The sequence below is a fragment of the Meriones unguiculatus genome, chromosome 17 (genome assembly GCF_030254825.1).
Source record: "Meriones unguiculatus strain TT.TT164.6M chromosome 17, Bangor_MerUng_6.1, whole genome shotgun sequence".
Taxonomy (NCBI): domain Eukaryota; kingdom Metazoa; phylum Chordata; class Mammalia; order Rodentia; family Muridae; genus Meriones; species Meriones unguiculatus.
The window spans coordinates 10481004-10499540 of record NC_083364.1 but is presented as its reverse complement, the minus strand read 5'-3'; the positions used below and the strand labels follow the sequence as shown (position 1 = coordinate 10499540).

The 18537-nt window shown below is 43.5% G+C and overlaps 1 long non-coding RNA gene across 9 annotated transcripts in view; it reads right to left on the bottom strand.

Moving 5' to 3' along the window:
• LOC110566284 (uncharacterized) overlaps window positions 1-18537 on the bottom strand; it is a 31721-nt gene that overhangs the window by 8860 nt on the left and 4324 nt on the right. For 6 of the 9 annotated variants that reach the window (XR_009587123.1, XR_009587120.1, XR_009587118.1 and 3 more), the window contains 3 exons: window positions 18054-18120; window positions 6699-6851; window positions 2234-2316 (listed from right to left, as the gene is read on the bottom strand). This is a non-coding gene — a long non-coding RNA (uncharacterized LOC110566284). Of the gene's footprint in view, window positions 1-2233; window positions 2317-6698; window positions 6852-7491; window positions 7615-18053; window positions 18121-18537 lie in introns of all 9 variants that reach the window. The other 3 variants (XR_009587121.1, XR_009587124.1, XR_009587122.1) reach the window with 2 other exon arrangements.

Genomic DNA, 18537 nt, shown 5'->3' with positions numbered 1-18537 from the left:
AAGAGATAATCAAGAGAGCAGACATGGGATGATGATCAATCCTCATTTAGAAAGACAGAAGGGATGTGCATTGAACATATGACAGGAGTCTACTGAGCGCATCTGAAAGACTCTAACTAGCAGTGTTTTCAAAGCAGATAAAAGACTCATGACCAAACCTTCGGCAGAGTACAGGGAATCATATGAAAGAAGGGGAGTTAGTATGATGGGGAAAGGATAGGAGCTCCACAAGGACCAAATATATCTGGGCACAGGGTCTTTTCTGAGACTGACATTCAACCAAGGACCATGTATGGATATAACCTAGAACCTCTGCTCAGATGTAGCCTGTGGTAGCTCAGTAACCAATTGGTTTCCCATAGTAAGGGGAACAAGGACTATTTCTAACAGGAACTCAATGACTGGCTCTTTGACCTCCCCACCCCCCAAGGGAGGAGCAGTCCTGTTAGGCCACAGAGGAGGGCTTCGAAGCCAGTCCTGAAGATACCTGATAAAACAGGATCAGATGAATGGGGAGGAGGTCCCCCCCTATCAGTGGACTTGGAAAGGGGCAGGGTGGAGATGAGGGAGGGAGGGTGGGAGTGGGAGGGAATGAGGGAGCGGGATACAGCTGGGATACAGAGTTAATAAAATGTAACTGATAAGCAAAAATAAAATTTAAAAAATGGAGGGGCTTTATATGTAGCTATTAGCCGTTAAATAAATAACATCCAAGCTACAACCTGCAGTCCTAGGGAGGGTAGGCATAGAGGAAGGGACTCGGAAGGACATATGGACCTCCCTGGCTGGGGGGAATAGAATAGATTTTATGGGTGTACAGGAGGGTAAGGAAGACAAGAACAGGAGGATCAGGTAGGTAGGGGGGAGGGAGATGGGGTTGTGGAAGAGAAGGAGAAACAGCTAGAATTGAAGGGCATTTGAGGGGTGTTTTGGAAATCTACTGCAGTGAAAACTTCCTATAATATATGAAGATGATCCTAATGAAGTCTCCAAATAATGAGGAAGACAGAGTCCCAACTGGCCATCTCTTGTCACCAAACGAAGCTTCCAGTGCCAGGCCTGGGTTTCATCCAATCGAGTTGTTAGCTGAAAGTGCCCTAACAATCCAGGGTATGGCCAAGATAATAGGTTTGTTCTCCACAAACTGACCCCATTGCTGAAAGATGACACCCACATAACTCATCAGTCATGGAGAGGGCAAGCAGGTGCCTACACAGAACCTTCACCCTCACATTCTAGTGTCCTTGACATGGAAAGGTACTCTGCAGGCCACCAAAAAAAGAAATATAAACACCAGTCCAACCACAAAACCTTTTATCTACAATCTGTCCTGCCTGCAAAATACACTGGGGCAACTGGGGCACAAACCTAGTGGAAGTAACCAACTGATGTCTGATTTAGCTCAAGGCTCACTCCATGAGATGCAACTCATATCTGACACTGCTTGGGTAACCAAGAACCAGAGACTAGATCTCCCAAAGACCTAGGATAAAACCAAATACTTCTGGTCTAAAAAAATTTTAAAGTAACGTTTACTTTTCAAAATACTTTTAAAAAAATATTTTTATTTTTTTTTCGCTTTGATCATAACAGCATTTATTCTTTTTTTTAATTTTTTATTTAACTTTTATTAATTACACTTTATTCCTTTTGTATCCCCTCATAAGCCTCTCCTTCCTCCCCTCCAGGCCCCACCCTCCCCCCCGTTTCTGCATGCATGCCTCTTCCCAAGTCCACTGATAGGGGAGGTCCTCCTCTCCTTCTTTCTGATTTTTTTTTTGTTGTTGTTGTTCTTCTCAATGCAGTTTATTCAGGAACCTTGAACAATCTTCTGACCCTGGGGAAAGCCAGCCCACAGCTTAAATAGCCTCTGGGTAGCCAACCCCAGCATGTCTCGTGGGCAATGCAGATAGGTCCACATACATGGAAGCAAGCCAGATCCTCAGCCTTAGCCAAATATAGAGTTGTTTGTGACAGAGAGCACTCACCATTGGAAAGTGTTAAGATAACACCACAGCTTTGTGTGAGTCCCATAGGGACCAGACACACCAGAAAGTGAAGAAATAGGTAGTGGAGAAATAGAAGATGAAGAGAAGCTGAGCAGTTCGTGTGCTATGAAGTGAGGCAGAACTGGGGGTGCAAAGGCAGTTGCTGTTCTTGCTCCTTGGGAAATGGTGAATCACACTGTCCACCAATAGAGCCATCAACAAACACAAGCACAGTGGGCCTGTACCTTTTTCTTTTGAGAAAACTAACTTCTGTGTGGGTCGCTGTGACTCCCGGAGCTTCCTCCTAGCGCGGGAAGAAGAGCAGCACCTGCAGAGTGGCAGACCATAACTGATTTGACATGGCTGTGTTTACTTCTTGTCATTGAACTATCACTAACCTCTCTGGTTGGTTTTGGTGGTGGTTCAGTCACTACACTGGATGGCTCCATCTTGAACTACAGTTTTACTGTGCTGCAGTTAACTTTGGCCAGAGATTTATTTCCTTTTGGAATCTTTGGGATTGGACAAACATTTGAAGACACCCAGAGACCCCACCCACTGTGTGGCTTGTACAAGCCACTATGACGTGCAAGTATGGAGTGGAGAGGTAGGCAAGAGAGTGCTATGAAGAGAGGCAGATCTGGAGACATGAGGGTGGAGAGGAACAGCCTTATGTTCCTGCAATGTTACCTGGGGCCATGCTAAAGTCCTGGCCCGTGCTGCTACAGAAAGCCATGTCTGGGTTTATGGCCGTGTTGATGCCCATGGCCCATATCGCCATCAAAGGCAATGTGGACATCCCCAGTCTGGGCTACTACTTGGAACCATGTTGATATTCAAGTGCTGCACAAATCTGGCCCTGCCCCTTCCTGACTGCATCACTGGGAAAGCAGACCTGAACATCACCCAGGCAGCGCAGAACTGTCCCTACCATGCATTTCCTTGGAAAAGGGAGAGATGTCTGCCCTCTATGCTCGCCCCTCGCCACCTGCAAGAGTCTCTGTTCCTCACCAACTGTAGCAGTTGAGAGAGCAGATCCCACACCTCACCTGGAAGCACAGTAGAGCTGGTCCCTGGTAAAGTGGGCATGGGTGAGCTGGCCCCAGGGGCATAAGAGCTGGAAAGCTGGCTGTGGCATTCGGTTAGCTAACCCACGCAATGTGGAGCAGTGTGAGAGAGCGCGCCCTGGTGGTGTGTGTTAGGGAGAGCTGTTGGGCTTACCAACTCAGCTATGGCCCAGACCCAGATTCAGGGCTTTCAGTCACCCACCCCAACATCTACCCCCCCCCACCCCATGAACTGCTGGAGTGTGTGAAGGGGGCCGGTCCTGCAGATCCAAAGCTTCAGGATCTCCATGACCCATGGCAACAACGGGGTATCCAAGAGAAGTCCAGGTGAGGACCCAGTATCAATAGTGTAGTTGAAGCCAGAGGCCTAGAATTAAACCAATGACTCAATGCAATGAATGTTTGAGAGAAAGACAGACAAACAGATAGAGATAGAACACACAACTTTAAATGAGATGTCTCCATCAAATACCTTCCCTCAGAGGTCAAGGAACCCTGCGAAAGAGGAGGCACAGGTGTGCCCCAGGTCCTCCGTATATTCACCATAGCTTTCAGTTTAGTGCTTTTGTGGGAGGCTTGAGTGTGTGAAGAGTGCATCTCTTATTCTTGTGCCTTCTCTTGGGGATCTTTTTTTTTTCTGTTGACTTGTCAACCTCAATATGATGGTTTTTGTTCTATCTCATTATGTTTTATTTTGTTATGTTTTGTTTATATCTTAGAAACTCTTTTCTAATGACAGACAGAAAAGGAGTGGATCAGGATGGGAGAGGACGTGAGAGGAACTGAAGAGAAACTGCATTCAGACTATACTGTCTGAGAAAATAATTTGTTTAGTAAAAGGGGGAATTTTTTTATTTAATGGGCAGAGCTTAAAGAAGGCATTACCTTATTCTTCATTAAGGAAGGCATAAGCCTTGAGTTAGGATAGTCTCAACATACAGTTGAAAACTTGCTGAAAACAACATTTATGTTAGAGAAAAAAGCAAAACTGTGTATCAAAGGGAAGGCACAGGTTAGGGGAGGATATACTTTGTGTACCTATGTGAACTTGTCAAAGAATAAATATTAAAATGAAAAAGAAAAACTATTAAAGGTAAGAAATGTTTATTAGATCAACCAAGTCTTATCCTTGTTTATTATACTTACTTCACATATCTATGATGTGCGAGGTATTATCTTAGGTTCTGTGAATAGAGTCATGGATAAGAAAGACAGAGCTCCAACGTTTGTGGAGTTTATAATCCAGGACAGGATGGGTGAGTATCTACCGCAGGGTCAAACATGAGGAGCCCTCTGTGAAGATGCACACTAGTAAATGCTTTAGGTTTGACCGACATCACAGCAGTCCGAAGCAGCCAGTCCGAAGGGTTGGCAAACAAGCCCAAAGGCCAAATTCTACCCAGTGCGTAGATTAAATGAATTAGTCACTTGGGTCAAACACCTAGTCATATATTTTTAATTCTTTAATTTGATTATGAAGAGTGTGACATAAAAGGGGAGATAACAACAAAATGCTATTTAGGAGAAATTTGTGAAGCTGTAGCCAGCCTTTAAAGACAGCTGCCTTCCAAAGGGCCAGCTCTTTTGTTTGAGCGATTTTCAGGCCTATTTAATTATGCAGAATGGACACCAAAGCATGAAAAGGATTTGCCAAGGTAAAGAAGAGAGAAATGTCTCTGAATATTAAAGTGCCATGATGTCTGTAATTTCCTTTTAAAATGTCACCAATGGTGCTGTCATGTGCAGTCATCATTGTACAAGCCTGTTACAGACTGATGCCTTAATCAGGACTTTATACTGAAGTGACAGGTAGGGGGTGGAGAGGTAGATAGGACTTTTTATCCAGAAGTCCCCACACTGCAGGGCCAACTGCTCTGACCAGCGGCCCATGTTTTACTAATTAGCAGAGTGAAATCGGTATACTCTTAATAGTAGGAGTTAAAAAGTAGGCTCTCACTATTGAAAATGGCAAAATGAAAGATCTGGGGGTTCGACACAGGTTTAAGTAGAGTTTAGGAAGCCCTGATACATGGACCCAGTTCAGCTGGCCAGCTAGGAATAGGTTTTTAAATGGTTTTTTTAAAAATTAAAGCAGAGTGCTTTTGACCCATGAAAATGCCATAGCATTCAGATTTCAGTGCCTGTAAATAATGTTTTATTCAATAAGGCACTGGAATGTAGCCACAAGTGTTTATGCACTGTCCACAGCTGGGATCTTGCGCTGGTAAGGGTAACACAGAAAAGAGTACAGGTTTTATAGGGCATATTGTCCCTGCCAGAGACTCACCTCTGCTGTTGAAGCAGAAAATTAGCTACAGACAATTACAGAACAATTGATTTTTGCTGTGCTCCAATGTAATTTTATTTACAAAAGCAAACAGTGGGTAGAATTTGGCCTCTGGGCTTCTTTGCCAACCCTGAGTCTATGACTATTTTAGACTGCACTGTCCAAAGAGAAGCCTGCAAAGCCTGAAACATTTACTAACGTGCATCTTCACAGGGGGCCCCTTCCTGATCTGGCCCTGAAGTATGTATTTATACTGTCTTCGTTTCTTTCGAACATAACCCCCACAGTTTTGGGGGGGTCCTGTCATTATTATTTGATGACTCTATCCACAGAACTTGAGATAAAGCCGGGTACATTGTAGACACTCGGGAAACGATTTGAACCACTCAAGGATGAGTACATGATGAACCACGCACAATTCTGACCCATTCAGAAACAGTCCACCAGGCACGCTGCCACAGAGAACAGCTAACAGGTCCCTCCTTCATTCTTCCACTGGAGGTTTCAGTCTTTGGCTGCCTACAAAAATCTACGTGTAGCTTCTTCAACTGCCCCAAGATGACTGATGTTTCTTGAATCGTCTCTCTTAACCAAATCCTGTAATGAGTAGCTGTTAACTCTCCCTTCCATGATGAAGTTTCTTAGTCATGTAGAAGTCCAGCTGGGCCTACTGAAGACCAGTCAGGCCCACAAATCTGTTCTTTGAATTTAAAACCTGACCCTGAGACACTGGGAACAAGAGGCCAGTGGGGCCGGAATGTCTATTTTGTCATTGTGACGCATGTGGCAACCCAGCTGTCCTTAGGGTCTGTTCCCTGGGATTACCTGCCAAGTGCTATTCTTGCACTAAAGGTATGCATTGCAGATTTAGGTTCCTCGCCATTTTATTCTTCGGATTCTGTTTGGATCTCTCCCAACTTTGGAGTGATACTGTTGACTAACTTCATATGTGAGTTTACTTGAAAAGTAACAACTATACAATGTAGGGGTTTTATTCGGTCTTTGGCATTTGCACAAATGCCATTTCTAAAACTGTGTTACACACCCCTGTGGTTGTATTGACTTCAAAACTTGTTTTTAAAAGCACTTGGTTTCTTTTCATTTGCATTACAGATCCTGTAACTATGCTCTATGCTTTACTGGCCCATTTATGACATTCTTAGAGCTCTCTCCCCCGCGGTTCTCTTAGGACTAAGGAACACTGTTAAATTTTTGCCTGTTGAGAGAGAAAATGGCATGTCTAATCTAATGGGACACTTCTAATATGCTTTTCCTGCTAATCAGAGTATCTTGATGGGCCATTGTAGCATATAATTAGCCGAGATGCACTGAAAAATACAGATATGTCTGCCTTACCTGGAGAACGAGATAGAATTTCAGGAAGCTGCCCAAGGCTATGGAACTCCAGCTCTAGCTTCTGTGCCCACCGGGCACTTAAATGTTCATGGCAGCCTAGAGCTCTGTTCTACTTACAGAGCAGGATGTTCCTGTGCTTTGAAGGTTTTTGTCCTGTATTGGGAAACAAGAGGGAAGGGAATGACCCCAAGTGACTATGTCTTGAAAACTCACTCTCCAGAGCTCCACTGTAGTGAACTAGTGAGCAACTCACTTCTTTAGAACTTTCAAAGACCTTAGAAAATCAAATTGCAACTTCACATTTCAAAAACTATGAGGCCTACAGGCAAGAATTTTGTCCTGGAACAATGCAGTGAGAAACACCTACAGTCTTGAAACACCGAGAGTCAACCCTCGGCCCAGCCCCTTGCTAGCTATGTGGCTCTCAGAAAGTGTCTGCATGGATTTTAGCCTCTTTATACATGTGTGAGGTGTTAGATTGACAAGGCAGTCACCAACCAGAGTCCCCTCATCTTACTTTCAAGAGCTGTGGGATGTGAGATGATATCTGTTAGTGACATCTGCAAACAAGAGAGAGGAGAGTGGCCAGGGATAGGGGAACATACCCGTCATCCAAGCACTCGGAATCTAGGCGGAAGGATGTCAAGTTGGGGGCTACCTGAACTGCACGGAAAGGTTCTCTAGATACACAAGAGTACGCCATAGTGTCTCAGGTAGAAAAATGATGCACTGTTCAAGGGCAACACATGATAAAGCTCTCCCAACTGCTCGGGGGCCAGCCATTCCTTCTTACCATTCTTCTAAATAACATCGCACTTTGTCTTCAGTGAAGTTGGATGAAAAACAAGGACTCAATTTTTGTTCTCCAAAATAATGTATAGTAATTCTGGAACGATGCCAGGCTTTATCTCAGGCTCTGTAAATAGAGTCATCGATAACACTGAAGAGGTGACAGGCTTCACCAACCCTACCCTGGGCTCCTGAGACCTGGAATGCCATCAGAGATTCATGTCTCCAGATTAAGGAATGTTGGAACAGTCAGAAATGAAATCTACATTTGAAAACCTCCGGGGTGATTCTCACATGCATTCCGAGCCAAGATCCTGTTTTGCTGGAACCCAGGTGACCATGGTCCTTCTGCTGAGGACAGCATGGGGCTGACTGAGATCACATGGGGCAGGAGACAGTGCTGAACATGAGATTTAGCAGCAAAGGTTTTGGCTTGAGTCTTTGTTCTGCACTTAAACTATGATCTTGGAATGTATCTGTAACTGTGGCTTCTTTATTCTATTACTGCTACCACCACAACCACTGCTACTATTACTGCTACTGCTGCTACTATTGCTAGTACTATTAGTAACAATACTGATAGTATTGCTACAATTAATAGTACTACCTAGCCAAACCCTATCAATCCTACTACTATTGCTAATACTATTAATTAATAGCGTTAGTGCTACCATTACCACTAATAGCAGTAGCAGTAGTGGTAGCATTGATAGGGTCTGGCTAGGTGGCCCCGGCTGACCTACACTTTGAAGTCCTGCAGCCTCAGCCTCTCGAGGGAGGGGCTTGCAGGCTCATGGCAGCACTCTCAGCTGATACGGGTACTGACGACAGAGTTCTCGTAATGTTATTGTTAGGGTTGAGTGGGAGACATGAAGACAGCTTGTAGTTTTAAAGCACTACGCAAATACCATTATTGTAGTGGCCAAAGGCTACAGGACAGTGACTCTAAGAAATGAATTATTTGAGCCAGAAATTATCTACTCCAGCCTTATACTGAAGTAATCTGAGGAGCTTTGTGCAAGCAGAAATATCTGTTCCTAAACTCACATCATTAACCAAGTTTTGAACAAAAACATCTCCAGGGAATTCTAATGTAACATTAAGACCAATGACTGGGGTTCTGAAGAAAGGAAAATGTCACTGGTTACGCATTAGAGGTCTAATTCAGGTATCTCCACACCCAACCCTGATTGATTAGGCCTGCAGAAGACACTCTGGGTCCCCATCACACATTTTTTCCTGAGGTTGTTTTTAGATACTTGGTCAGTTGGTTGGTCAGTTGTTTTGGTTTGTTTTTACTGAGTTTTCCAGTGTCTAATAGAAAAGAACTAATCCAACCTAATCCCTATTTCTTTGAGAAATGTGATTTTAAAGTGGTGTCTTTAAGCTAATAAGGAAATGGTCAAGAGTGTCAGGATGAGTACACCCAGATCCTGATTTGAGCCACTACTCTGAACCATGTACATAACTTGGCTACCTCTGAAAATAGCTTGTCATCTGCTTCCAGATGGATCTCACACCTCTAAACTTGTTAATGTTTCTGAGGAGTTTGGTTTCATCTTCCATTGACCTAGCCACTCTGAACAAGTTTTTATCATGAAAAATATGACATGGATTGAGGTTGTAGCTTCATAGCAGTGTGCATGCCTACTATGCTCAAGCTCCTAGGTTTGATTCTCCATACAAAGCATATGAAGAAGTGGGGAGGAGGGACACAGAGTAAGGAAGGAAGGAAGGGAATTTAATTTAACAAAATATGTTCTTCAAAATAACTCCTACCACGTACATTCTTGCACAATGTGATATCACCCGCTCACCAAATGGTGCAACTGCATAACTTGTCTGCTGAGTCTAGTCTGAATTTGGTGATTGTTTAACCAGTGCCTTGACGGAAACAGCATTCTTGACATCCAAGTCCAGTTCAAAAAAGTTATTGCAGCCTTTGCCCAGGCTTCACAGAATGTTTATTATTTTCCCAAGTGGGTCAAATTGACATTTGTATAATAGTTCATCCAATAATAGCACAACATGAATTTTCTCAAGCTCAGTTGGATGATGAAGCTGGACACGAAAAGACAGACTACATGGCAACTCTTACATGAGGCACAATTGTACTTGAGATACTCACACTTGAATCTCAGCTATCATGCAGCAATAAACTCAAGTAAAAACAAAGACTTATGTGTATGTTGTAGCCACTGTTCTATTGCCATGACAAGAGCCCATGACCATGCTTATAAAAGAAAGCATTTAGTTGTAGCTGGCTTACAGTTTCAGTAATTCAGTTTCAATAATTCGTAATCATTATTATCCTGGCAGGGAGAATGGCTGCATGCATGATGGTGGAGCAGTATCTGAGAGCTACATCCTGACACACAAGTTGAGAGAGAATGAGAGACAGACAGACAGACAAACAAACAAAGACAGACAAAGAGAGCCTGGGCCTGGTACCCACCCCCAGTGACACACTTGCTTCAACAAGGCCACACCGCCTAATCCTTCTAATCCTTTCAAACAATTCAAATATAAGAGCCTATATTCAAACCACCAAAGTACAGACACTCTAGCTCACACCCTCAATGGAGTTCTCAGATTGTATCTACATCAGCTCAATGAGCCACCAATGATCCAGCCTTCACAGTAGAGTGAAAACATATAATCTACACAGCCACAGAATCAACTCAGCAGGGCTCACAGTGGCTCACGGAGACTGAAGCAACAATCACAGACCCTGTATGGGTCTGAGCTAGGTCCTCTGCAGATACCTTATCATTGTTTAGCTTGGTTTTCCTGTGGGATGCTTAACAGTTAAAGCGGGGGCCATCTCTGTCTCTTTTGCCTATGCTTGGGAACCTTTTCCCCCTACTGGGTGGCCTCCTCCAGCCTTGACAGGAGGAGGCTTTGTTTTTGTTATTGTAACTTGTTTTGCCATGCTCAGTTGATATCCCCTGCGAGGCCTGTTCTTTCCTAAAGAGAGACAGAGGAGGAGCAGATCTATAGAAATGGAAAGTGGGGGAGGGGCAACACAGAGAGGAGTGGAGGGAAAGGGAACTGTGGTCTGTATTGTAATATATGGGAGAATAATAAAAAATATAATCTGCATTTAATTAAAATCAGAGTGTAGAGTTTTAACAAAAGAATCTTTAAATGTGTTTGCTGATAGCAAACTGAAATTTATAGACTAAAGATGTTAAGGATGTGATTTTAAAGTAAAATGTTTTCTAAATACAATTAGCAGATAACCAGTTCATTGTGCCTTATCTTATAGAAAGGACTTTGGAACCTCTGCTGTGAGTGATTATTGTGACCCTAGATGCTCCATCAGGACCAAGGACTATACAGACCTTTGCCAATAATTTCTATAGTCAGTTTCCTAGGGAGACAGGTAAATAAGAACCTTGAAAATGTCAGCTTTCCTATCTTCTGGATAAATTTGACCTTGTATCAGAAACTCAAGCTGTGACCCCTCACTTTCATATTTAGTATTCTTTCAAACAATAATTATACTGAAATTGGATTTGGATGACAATTGCTTCTGAATCAAAACATACACAAAAAGAATACTGCACAGATTATTCTTGTCCTATTTTTTGTCACAATACACCAATTCTGCAGTGATGTTTGCCTCCAAAATATATTTTAAGGGACACAGGTGCTGGCTTGCAAGACACATACAATACAGGTTAGTGGTGTCTGCTGTGCGACCTAGCAGCTCCCGTCCTCCAATTTTCACATCAACCACCTTTGTATTTTCTTATTAAATTTAAGAGTTTAAAATTCTATCATAATAAAACTAAGATTTGAAATTGGTATTTTGCATTTGTGTTACCTTCTCTCCCTCTCATAACCATATGTAATATCTTATAGGCATGTTTCACTAACTAAAAAAAGGAAAAGCAGAAAAAAGTAAGACTCGGGGTAAGCTATTATGGCTACAAAGAACAAACTCAAAACACAGGTGCAGGTGTGCATGGCTTGATGGACCCCAGTCGATCCTAGGCTGGAATTTAGCAGCCACTAACGATCTGAGGAAGTGACACCTTTAACCGGTTTATGGATGAGTAGTGGTGTCTTTACAAAAGCCGGTTGGTTACGATGGGCGTGGGTTTTTGACTACAGGGTGGGTTTGGTCTGACTTCTGTCTTGTGTGTGGTGTCTTTCCTTCCCGCTGTGTCATGATGCAGAGCAGAGGCCCTCACCAAATGCTGCCACCACACTCCTGAACTTCCCAGACTCCATAACCATGAGCCAAACAAGCTTCTCCAGACATTCCTCAGTCTGGTAAACTAAGGCAAGACACAGGAGCTTCTGGTCTCTGTCCTACCTGTCTTAGAAATCACAGGCAAGGATGGCTCTCGTTTATCTGAGCCTGTTCACAGCTTCAGAATTCATCCCAACCACTGCCACCCCACCATTCTGCTGCGTTTGCACTTGACACTAAGAAATAGCTTTATTTTTATTACTGCCTTTCTAAGTCTGATGAGCAGAAGTAAAAGCAGCCATCCTGGTGGCATTACCCTGAGGCTAGGCATTTTATAAAAAGGATTTTTTTTTTCCTGAACAGAAACTAATTTTCCCTGTGAAATTACAAATAGAGCGTCAAATAGTGTATGGCCTGCTTTCTCAGTAGTAGCTGAGATTAAAATTTCACTTAAAACAAAGGCCAGAAAGGCCATCAACTCTTAGAATTTCCTTCAGTTAAAGCAAAGCATTTTGCTGGATTATTTATTTTCTTGTTCCTTAGATGTATCCTATTAATCAACCACGCACCAACTGAAGCTTTCATAATAACAGTCTGGTATCATATCTCAAGCCAAGTTCAACCCAGTTAGAGGGTTTCTGGTGTCAGGATCAGCGCATGACCTCAGCTAAGTAAGCAGGGATCTTCAAAGTAGACGCAGGCAAATAAATCAATAGAAGCAAATGTAGCAAATGCTCTGTCAGTTATTTTCAAGGTTCCTGATTTGTCATTGTGGAAGCACACAAGATATAAAGTGGGCCCACAAGATAGCTCAGCAGGCAAAGGTGCTTGATGGTGACGCTTATGACCTGAGCTTGTTCCTCAGGACCCATGTGGTGGAAATAGACCCATGCTAGTTGTCCTCTGACTTCTCCATGCATGCTGTGGTACCAGAGCATATGTGTACATACACACGCACACACACACACACACACACACACACACACACACGGAAAAAGAGAGGGATTAAATCTAAATAAATGCAATTTTAAACGTTTAATAAAAATGGGCCTTTCCCTACAGAAATGTATAATAAATAAAAGAAAACATCCTTTGAAGAGTTAGATTATCTAAGGCAGCGTGCTGGTAAGCAAATGACTCACTCACACAAGCTGGTTTTTCTCAAAGGAACATATTTCCCCAAATCTTGAGATAAGCTAAGCATGCTGAGACAGTCCTTGGTTCTGTGACCCATGCAAGCTGACTCTGTGTCAGATACACAATCGCTCGTTGATTATCTGTGAGCAGTTGGCAAGTATGAGACCACAGAACACTCCCAAGGACTTGGTCCTTGTCTGCAATTCTAAGGACCAACCCACATGGCTGCTGTGGACTATAAGATCCTCCAGGAAATGGGATTGTCATGCTGCCCGTCACAGGTTCTCAGTAAGTGCTATATTACTCTTATATTGTGATACAGTTTTTATTTCGGATGCTGCCAATTTTTACAGCCACCAACATTAAAAACAGAGAAATCACAGAGGATAATATCACAACTGTGACTTGTTCGGAGGTCCTCAGATCATGGAAGACAGACTGCCAACATAAAGTTATATAATTTTTTCCATTAATAATCAATTCAATACATTCCACAAAAAAAAAAAACCTAATATAAACTAAGGTCAGCAGAATCTGAACATTATATAGTATGTTACTGTAGGGTTAGGGATAGTACCTTAATTGGTCCTTCACTCTTGTGAAGATGTTGGATGAGTCAAAAAGAAAATAGGAGCCAGGATTCTATGATGCTCCTGGAATAAAGAAGTGTGTGGAGAGAGCCGTGGGGTGAGCTGCGGAGCGCCAGGGTAGGCAACCTCTGGGCAGGTCTTAAATCCAAGGTCCACCACAAATCCACTGTCCCAGTGGAATTAGACTGGGTACAAAGCCCTCACCCTTTGCCTCTTGTTGTACAGGGCTTTAAAGGTTTTATTGGGAAGAAAACACATAGATAGCATGATTGCCTCTATGCAAAAGTTTCTTGGTCTTGGAACTAACGTGCCTACTCATAAGAATATCATAAACTGCCCATCACTTTTCATTTTGATAAAAACATGGGGAAAAAAATGCTTGTTTTTATATACACTGTGAAGAAAAGCCAAGGCCCGCAACCTCGTTTCATTCTTGTAATGAGGCAGTACTCTTCGGATTGGAACTTGTTTTTTTCTCTCCATAAAAACCTACTCAGAGGCAACGGGAGACGGACACCAGCAGCAGCCTTGTAAAACCCAAAGGAGGTAAACAGCCCTCTTCAAAATTAATTAAGGCAAATAAGTCAGCGCCAGGCAGATCAGACCAAACACCTTCCTCCCCGAGGGACGCGCACGTGTAAGGACCGTGTGCCGCTTCCCTCCCCCCCCACATCTAGCCCTGGTCCTTCCGCCCTGGCGCTTGGTCTTCGCTGTTCAGGGGCCCTTTCTAACCTCTCCCAGACTGGTCACGAGTGAGGCTGGGAGCCCATGGCCAGCGCGAAGCCTCGAGCTCTCAAGTCTTTCTGGCTATCTCCTGGAACCAGGCAAGACTTGGCTTAGCACATAGAAGCTAAAAAAGAAAAGGAGCTGCCTATGAGCACTTGCTGCTCTTGCGGAGGACCCGAGTTCAGTTCCCAGTCCTCACACGGTGGTTCACAGCCAGCAGTAACTACAGTTCCAGGGAATCCCAGGCCTCCTTCTAATCTCTGCGAGCAGCAGGCATGCGTGGTGACACACGCACATGCATGCAGGCAAGACACTCATATAAATATAAGCATAGATAAATCGTTTCTTAAAGATTTAAAAGCACAGGCCTCTGATGTAAAGCTGCAAGGTTTGAATTATAATGTCAGTATTAAGGTGAGGTCGTAAGTTATGAAAACATGCCCCTGTGGTACGGTAGGTAGATAGTAGGGGTGGATGTGCATGTGTGGGCTTGAGGGATACATGAAAGTATCAGGTAATTTCTCTGCCACCGCTGTTGCCTAATGTGTAGCTTCGGACAGAGTGGAAGGACTTGTGCCCTCTCCATAGCATCACACAGAGTGCTTGCTGCCTAGACGTCCTCTGCACCGCCTCCCCCCAGGCCCTGTCAGCCACCGATGGCGCCACTGTCTCCATGGGTGTGCCTTTTCCAGGATGTCCTAGCTAGACTCCTACCCTCAGACCAAATGCTTTGATTGTCCATCTACATTTCTCCATGTACCCATGTACCGCAATGTTCTGGTAGTTCATTACTTTTTAGCATTAAATAATAGCTTATTTTCTGGAAGCATCAGTTCACTTGTGCATTTTCCTACCGAAGGTCATGTTGATACCTATTCAGGTTTTGAAATTATGAATAACTCTGTTCTCTTACATGTAAGTTATTTAAAAAAAAAAAACAAAAAAAAAAAACAGTCCTTGAGTGTGTTGAATCATTGACAATGCTGTTCATGCCACCCAAGATTAAATGAGAACAAATGGGTACAAGATAATGGGTAAATGAAGAAAGAACTGAACCACTTTGCCCATGGTTTAGATGGATTTATAGGAGATATTTTATTTAATTCTTTCAAAAACTGAAACATAATATACTTGAGGGTCTTCTAAGAACACCTTTATAACTTGCACAGAAAACACATTACTAGTCCAGGCCACCTGGGGTGTTCTAAGGCCTCAAGTACATAAATACTGTCTTAGAGAGAAGGCATTCCAAGGCTTAGCTATGCCATCCCCAGAGTAGGGCAGCCAACACACACTTCACTTAGTAACATGCAGTGTTTGACCAGTGCAGACCTGCTATTAATCATGTACTGTACAATGCCAGGTTGGTACCCCGCAGGTGGAGCTGAGAGGAGGGTGGCCAGTCCACCTGGATGCCCTCCCTGGCTGAGCGGGATGGTGTCGATGGCCTGGACCTCCCCGGATGCCCCAGGGAATCCACCAAGCCGGGAGATCTGTCGAAGCAGGAACTCGGTTTATTGAATAAAACGGTCCTTTTTATAGGTTTGGGTTGGGAGGCAGGGTTAAGGAAGTGAGGTAAGATGACGTAGAGAGCAAGGTTAGGTAGTGCAAGGAGAGGTGGGCAAGTGACAAAACTCCATGTAACAGTTACCAGTCAGGGTTGATTTTAAGGCAGATTCGCTGAATCACTTTTGCCCGGAAGTGGCACCTCTTAAATCGGAAGCTAAAGACAGGTCTCCAAACTCAAGCCAGGCTCAGGTAGATGCAGCAGGCCTTATCAGGCCCAACAGTACAAAGAAATTCTTTTATAGCGAGATGGAAAGACTCAGTTTCTTTCCACCACACAGCAGATTGCTGGATTTGAATTACAGCATTCTGAAAGTCAAATCAACAATTGGAGATGTATCTAGGTTTCCTTACCTGTTGCTGTGTTAAAAATACTCAATAAGCAACTTAACGAAGAGAGCATTTACTTCAGCTTACCTTTTGCTGTAAAGTCTGCCCTGATGAGGAAGTAGAGGCAGCAGGAGCATGGACCAGCTGCATTAGTGCACAGGAAGAAGACAGTAATGAGCGGATGCATCCCAATGCTGGCCCGGGTTCACTACCTTTCACTAACACCCAAGATCCCCACCTGCGGAGTCCAACCACACCAATTCACATATCAAGACAATCCCCGACGCACGTGCCCACATGTCCGTCATCTTTCAGGTCAGTTCAGATGTGCTCAGGTTGACAGTTAACACTAAGCATTGCAACAGGACTGAGAAATTGGGCCAATAAGATTCCAATGCAAGAGATGGCATACATAAATCCATGTTCTAAGAAAACTCCAGAATCGTCCTTCAATATTATAAGGGGGAATTATTTGAGGAAAGAAAGAGATGGGACAGAAGCTAGCCAAGAGATATGTACACTATCCCAACGTGACAAAAGAGTAGTAGTCCCTCCCATATGTCTATACATAGCAGACTCCCAAAATCAGTGTTTTGGGATTGGGGTGTAGTGGAAGCATTAGGACACTGTGCATTAGGACACTCCGAAAGGAGGCCCTGGAGTCCCTGGAGGCATAGCTCACAAAGGGAATTGTGGTGCCTGGGCCTCTCACTCTTTGTTTCCTACTTTCGGCGTGAACTGTATGTGCAAGGTTACACTCTCCACCACTGCCATGCAGGGCCCTCACCACAGGCCCAAACCAATGGGGCTCCCGAGCCTAACTGGAACCTTCAGGAGCTAATATATGAGCTCATGAACCTTATCATTTATCTGAGCTAATAAACCTTTTCTCTTATAAGTATTACATGTACTTAGATATTAGATATTTCGCTGCAGTCATAGAAAGATGACTATTGCAGAGAAATCTATGGAAGACTGTGACAAAACAAACAATAGGGAGTTGTCAGGGACTGTGTATTTGGAAGAGAAGAAAGAGAGAGTAAAGGTTGTAACATGATCTGCTGTGATATTAGCTTGCGTTTTATCAGATAGCGCCTTACAGCCCTCACCCGGCTGCTCTAAGGTTTGCATTCTCATTCCATCTTCACAGAAGGGGAAACGGCAGCTCAGAAGCGCTCACCTGTCTGCTGACGCCTCAGAGGCAGCCCAAGAGCAGCAATACCTGTGTCAGAAAGCCTGTCCGCTTTCCTCATCACTGTGCACCCTGAACAACTGGGAAGAATGTTAATATCGCTGCCACAGCAGAGGAAGGAACCGACAAAGAAATCTGTTGGTTTGGTCTGGGATGTGCCCAGTTATAGATTAACAACAAAGCGGAGAGATTTGGTATGAATTAATTGACGTGACATTGTTACTAAAATTCCTGAAGTTCTATAGCTGCTGTTAATACATATATTTGTGGAGAATTTCGTTAATTGTAAAAGAGCTGGTAGCGGGGGAGGGCAGCATGATGTCTCAGTGGGCAAAGGCACTTACCATCAAGCCTGATGACCTGAGTTTTATCCCTAGAATTCATATGGCAGAAGGAAAGAACCAACTCCATAGAGCTTTCCTGACTGTTGTGGCACGTATGTACACACACATGCAATCACCATCATAAAATGTCTGAAGCAGAAAAACATTTCTGAAACTGCTATATCTCTATTTTGTATAATGTGTGTACCCTTTTAAGAGAGAAATAGCTTTCAACAATTTCATCTCCCTGCTATGCACTTTCCTGACACAGGTATTTGTTTTGCGTTGGCACGTTCTTTTTAACTTGGATTTTGTAAGTCATCAACATCTTTTGAAAAAAACTCACCTAGTTTCTTGTTACCTTTCTGGTTTAGTGAGAATAAAATCAACATTTGTAGAGGAATTTCAATTCAATAGCATGGCTACTCTGGCAAGGGAATACATCCGGAGACCTAGGTCTGTATGATCTGGCTAGAATACAGATATGCCCTCAGTACATACCTTTAATCCCTCTGGCTGGAATATGGACATGCCTTTGGCACATACCTTTAATTCCAAACAATGACATCTAATTGAGAGACAAAATGAAAAATCAGAAAATTATTTGACAAAGTAAGTCAGATATAGTATATGCCCAACTCAGAAGAACAAACAGAAAGGAGAAGCTATGTAAGAGTGCCACAGGGAGGATAAAGAGTGGTAGAGCACAGCACGGGAACACAACAGAGCTAGTGCAGTCAGCACGGTGCAATTCATAGCTCAGGGCAGCCCAGTTCATGGAGATCGGAAGCAGTTTTTCCAGGCAGAGCAATTCAGTGAGAAGCTGAGAGAAGCCGGTTTGAATTAGTCAGCTTGGAAAAAAATTTTGAGCCAGAACATCTGAGTCAAACCAGCCAGCCAGAGTTCAGAAAGAGCTAGAAAGAATGGGCTTATTCAGCAGGAAGTCTCAGAGTCTAAAAACATTCTAGGCCTAGTTTAGCAGATG